Raw genomic sequence first — 6,173 nt, 5'->3', positions numbered from 1 at the left:
TTCTAATTAAGACTCAATAAGATTCTCAATCTCAACTATTATCACCCCCAGAAAAGCCTCACTTCCCACCACTGCCACACCCCGACCAATGCCACACCTGCCTCACTCCCCACCTGGCCCATACCACACCTACCTCACCTCACCACCACAACTTTCCCCTCGTTACAGTCTTTATCTAAACCTCTCATAGATAAGCACGAGCCAACATGTCAGCGCTGACAATTTTCTTTATATTGTTACTGTATTCAAAGTATATTAGCCTTGATTAGGGCTGACGAAGAGCACTTAAGACTTTAATTAGTTTCTTAACCAAATTTCAGCATATCATTTTATAAAGAATTAAAACTGCAAGTCTCTCTAAATTGTTAAGGAATATTCTTATCTAAGGAAATCTTAACACACAGTGCCAATCAAAAATACTGGTATCTTTTCTTGGGTTACTATTAAAAATAATCAGTCTGACATTGCTAATATAGTATTAAAATGGCGAAAATTACTATAGGCTGTTTGTAGACCACGGGGCGAGTTCCTGAATTCATTATTTATGAATCTCGAAAGCTTTTATCCCCTGTTTTGATTTATAATATACTGATTAAAGTAAATCAGTATATTGCTTATTACTTATTATATTAAATTATAATATTACTAATTAAAAGTAACTAACGGAATGTAAAACATTGGAGCGCAAACTAGCACAGCACGAGAAGTTGAAATTGAAATAAGTTTATTGAGGTAAAATACACACAAAGGGATGAGGTAGCTCAAGCTATTCTCACCCCGTTCAGTACATCGTGTTAATACATACATAGTTACACATCACAAGCAATAAACGTATTACCGAGCATTCTGAGAGATAAACATATACATTAACTAGCACAGCACGAGGATAATGGTCGTTAAGCACTGTGACGTCACCAATGACGCTGTGTTAGGCAGGAAGGTCAGGAGCGGCCGGCGACTGCCTCAGTGTCGGGCTGACAGCCAGCAGACGTGGTTCCTTAGGCGGTGTCCCGCTTCTTACATCATTTGCAGCTACACCGGTCATCAGGTAAGGTTACTGTGGACTTTATTGCTCACTGTATTAACTCATATAAGGTGCAGGTGTCGATATTTAAGTATGGTGTGACCTGGTTGTTGGCGTAGCGTAATGTGGGCTCTGTTATCTGTGATACCTTCAGAGGGACGGTGATATTTGGGTGGCGTATGATATCATTGGTAAAGTTATTTACATGGAAACTTAGTTTGCGTATCCTAATAATAGTATTAATAATTAGCTTTAAGATTTAGCCGTACAGCATTAAGTGGCTGGTCCACAATTGTTTAAATCTGCATTAGAGCGGGCAAAAAGTCTAAATATCTGGGCAGTACGTAAGGTATTTAAGTATGTTGGCCTGTTTAAAATGCAATAGAAATGAGTAAAGGATGAGGGTGTAAAGGATAAAAATTACTGCAGAATTTTAGGATTTGTAGTTCAAAATTGTAGAGCCAGCTATCATATTTAAATTTTTAAATGGCTTGTAGGTACTGCAAGGCACTAAATGTACAGCTTATTCCTGTGGCGTAGCGTTGATAGTAATTGGTGGCAGTTTATGGGTATTTGTGGCTTAATGGTCTAAGGGTGTTTTCACAGCCCCCCCCCCCCCCCCCCCCCCCGGGGCTCGCAGAACTAGGCTGCTGCGATTAATCTTGATGCTTTTAAAACTTAATGGTATTAAACCCACTTTTTTTATTTAACAGGTGGGTGTGGATTTCTGTAATGTAATTCGCGGAACCAATTTCATCTGAATTACTTTGGTTAAGACCGGGTATTTGGTAAGTTATGCAGGTTTGAATTTCTTCAGTCTTGATAACTGTAGTGTCCATTGCAGCGGGTAAACAAATTTTCAGGTACAGTAGTTCTAATTGTTTGTGGTAAGGTAGAAATTGAAAATTATACTTTGGTATTGTATTGAATCTCGGCCCTTTCACTCCCACTATATGGGCAATTTTCCTACTTCATGTAGTTTCTTCAGTAGTGCGAGAGTAGTGTTGTAAAGCTTTCAGTAAAATAATATATATTCAGTGGGGCCGTAATTGGTAAAAGACACCTGCGTGTCTCGGATTACATTGCTTTCCCAGACAGTAAATTTTGTTAGTAAAGTGTTGGCATGTCGCTAATTTACGGGCTACTTAGTGGACATGCCACGTCTTGTGGGGTCGTAATGTTAATCAGTCATGGTATCGGTAGTCACTAGAATGAGTGGTAATAGTTTGGAATGGCAAGTTAAAAGTTATTAGGATGAATGTATCAAACAAATTAAGAATTTAAGTTTATTGAATAAGGTTTAGTACTAAAGTTTGTACCCTGGTGTTGCCCTATATATCAAAGTTTACAAAAGACACGAGGGTATACAATGTTATACAGACAAATTATAATTTGTTGAACAAAAATAACCTTTAGACTTTTTCATAAATTTATTTGATACTTTTATAAATCATTGTAATGGTATAAATAACTTAATGTTTGTTTTTCTAGGGTCTGGCTCGACAATGGCCGCGAGTCTTCTTGAGAAATAACTTGGTGAACGGAAGACTAGTCAGTCACACAAGGCACGGAACTAGTTCTGACGTGACGTAGCTGCAAGTCTCGATAGAGGTGGTTGGACGGTGTTGAACACGGCGCCTGACAACGTTGCAGGAATATCTGAAAGAAAAGGCAAGTTGCTAAAACGTTCAGTTAATATTTATTTAGCAGGAAACTGTTGGAAAGGATATTCTGCAGAATTATATAAAGAGCATCTGTGGGACATTAGAAACGGTTAGTATTAACTAGTTTACTTGTCCTAGTTATGAGACTTTGGTTTAGGAGGCGGTAAAAATGCCAGTTAAAATATAGAAATTAATGGAATAGGCTACCATAATTAGTAGGGAAATATCGATAGATGCGCTTTGAAGCGGCATGATTCAAAGATAGTGTAAAGGATGAATGGTATAGTGTTCATGACGAAATTGGGAGGACCTAATAGTGATCGGTGAAAATAGTTTAGGGCATTATGAATAGTTAACAGGGGGGGGGGATGACGAACTGTGTTAGGCGTTGCTTCTATACCACTAGAATTTGCAACTAGAAATATTGAACGTTGAGTTTGCAAGAATACTGAAGTTTCTTACTGGTTAGTGTAAATGTTAGGAAGAATGAAGGAATGTACATATTCTTCAGTTGACTATAACGGTAAGTGTTTAGCAGTTTTAATGTCAAATGGTATAAGTTGGTATTAAGTATGGTTGACGGGCCATTTTGTTAGTGAAAACGTGTAAAAGTAATATAAAGGGAGGAAACGTGACTACTAACGATAACTTTTACAACATCGTAGATTTGTGGTAGAATGGTGGTTAGAGAATAGTATGTAGTAGGAAATAGTTTGGTGTGTAGTTACTCTAGCTAGTGTTGGAAGGACAAGTAGAGAAACGTGAATATTGAAATTAATAGAAACATTTTAACTTTACAGACGCAGCACAGAAAATGGATGAAGACGGGTGGCTGTAGCAGTAAGAAGGCCGGTGAAGCATAGACTGCAAAATTGCGAAGCAAGATGCAAAATAAAGGAAAGTTGTAAATCTGTGTATTGTGTACTTTGAAATTGTTCTTAGAACTATAGAATCTGTTCCATCTGTTATGTTTAATATCTGGTGTATGGTGTTATGACTATTGTTCGGCTGGTTTTCTGTATTAACAATGTGGTTCCGATAGATGTTGTTCGTATTGGAATAAATATCCCTTAATTATAGACGTTAATGTTTACAGCTGTTTGTGTATTCTTTAACGGCTGGCTATGCACAGTTTATATATCAACCATGACATGTTTATTGTTGTAACATTGTCTAGGCCCAGTGTATGTGACAGTGGCTAGAATTTGAAGGTTTGTTAATAAAGTGTTCTTATTGGATATGAAGTGTATGAACTACATGTCCCAAATGACTTTAGTCCTCTTGATGTAAGTTTGACACAGTAACACTTCGTGGTTAATGTTGTTAGAAGGGTTGTTCCTGAGGGTTTTAAGTTGTTGACTGGTCACCTTGTTCCTTAAGAGCATTTTGGCCCGGTTTGGTGCCTTCTTCTGATAATTACCTTACCTTAAGAGCATTTTGGTGAAACAGGCTGTACTGAAAGAAGGCAATTGGTTTATAGGGAATATTTTTGTCACTTGTAATCCTCACCTAGGTGGTGTTAAATATTTATTATCAATAGATGCAACCTTGTGGAATATGATAAATATGAACAACATGAACCTTAGTGTTTTGTTTTAACGACGCGTTTTTCTAACGTAGTTACATTTTTCTTAGGTCAGTTGTATATAAGTTTTCTAACCATATATATTGCTGTTTACTTGGTTAAAAATTCATCGTATTCGTCTGTTTCTTGTCAAGTGTTGGTGCTTTTAATGTCGGTGTGTCTCTTTACTAGTGTCCCTTGGTGTGTGGTATAGTAGGGGTTTGATAATGGTAGTGGCATCAGTGAAATGTTTAATTTACTACGTATGTGCATCTTGAAAAGAATAAAACAAAATTGGGGGAAGTGTACAGGACAAATGTGTATAGAACGTTGAAGGGGTTGAATGGATGGCACATTGTCGTGAAGTCAGCCTGAGAGTGTCCTCAATGTAAATAAAAGTTTTCATAGTAGCAGCAAGTGAAAAGTAATACGAAGACCTTTCACTCCAAGCGACGAAGATAACGCGCAATTTACAAGAATTTTGCGTCGCAACACAATTGGTGGCAAAATAAAACACAACAGACGACGACATTTAACTACATACGAAGATAACACGGTTCATAAGAAATTCGCCTCAAATCACAAATTTTGGAAAAAATAGACACGACGACACAACACGACAAACGACGACACAACACGACAAACGACGACATTTCACTACATACGACGAAGATATCACGAAATTCGCCTCAAATCACAAGAAATTTTGGAAAAAATAAAACGACACAACACGACAGACGACGACACAACACGACAAACGACGACACAACACGACAAACGACGACATTTCACTACATACGACGAAGATAGCACAAAATTCACAAGAAATTCGCCTCAAATCACAAGAAATTTTGGAAAAAATAAAACGACACAACACGACAGACGACGACACAACACGACAAACGACGACACAACACGACAAACGACGACATTTCACTACATACGACGAAGATATCACGAAATTCGCCTCAAATCACAAGAAATTTTGGAAAAAATAAAACGACACAACACGACAGACGACGACACAACACGACAAACGACGACACAACACGACAAACGACGACATTTCACTACATACGACGAAGATAGCACAAAATTCACAAGAAATTCGCCTCAAATCACAAGAAATTTTGGAAAAAATAAAACGACACAACACGACAGACGACGACACAACACGACAAACGACGACACAACACGACAAACGACGACATTTCACTACATACGACGAAGATATCACGAAATTCGCCTCAAATCACAAGAAATTTTGGAAAAAATAAAACGACACAACACGACAGACGACGACACAACACGACAAACGACGACATTTCACTACATACGACGAAGATAGCACAAAATTCACAAGAAATTCGCCTCAAATCACAAGAAATTTTGGAAAAAATAAAACGACACAACACGACAGACGACGACACAACACGACAAACGACGACACAACACGACAAACGACGACATTTCACTACATACGACGAAGATATCACGAAATTCGCCTCAAATCACAAGAAATTTTGGAAAAATAAAACGACACAACACGACAGACGACGACACAACACGACAAACGACGACACAACACGACAAACGACGACATTTCACTACATACGACGAAGATAGCACAAAATTCACAAGAAATTCGCCTCAAATCACAAGAAATTTTGGAAAAAATAAAACGACACAACACGACAGACGACGACACAACACGACACACGACGACACAACACGACAAACGACGACATTTCACTACATACGACGAAGATATCACGAAATTCGCCTCAAATCACAAGAAATTTTGGAAAAATAAAACGACACAACACGACAGACGACGACACAACACGACAAACGACGACACAACACGACAAACGACGACATTTCACTACATACGACGAAGATAGCACAAAATTCACAAGAA

General features: G+C 38.1%; 1 long non-coding RNA gene across 2 annotated transcripts; it reads left to right on the top strand.

Moving 5' to 3' along the window:
• Positions 1-892: 892 nt before the first annotated feature.
• On the top strand, positions 893-3,926 carry LOC123761265 (uncharacterized). 2 transcript variants are annotated; one of them, XR_011231145.1, is made up of 4 exons: positions 962-1,048; positions 1,738-1,812; positions 2,516-2,695; positions 3,489-3,926. It is a non-coding gene; the product is annotated as an uncharacterized lncRNA (long non-coding RNA). The 2 variants fall into 2 exon arrangements; XR_011231144.1 differs by lacking the exon at positions 1,738-1,812 and having other exon boundaries at positions 893-1,048.
• Positions 3,927-6,173: the final 2,247 nt, after the last annotated feature.

The sequence above is a fragment of the Procambarus clarkii genome, chromosome 41 (assembly GCF_040958095.1).
Source record: "Procambarus clarkii isolate CNS0578487 chromosome 41, FALCON_Pclarkii_2.0, whole genome shotgun sequence".
NCBI lineage: Eukaryota > Metazoa > Arthropoda > Malacostraca > Decapoda > Cambaridae > Procambarus > Procambarus clarkii.
This window is presented reverse-complemented; position numbering and strand designations above follow the sequence as displayed.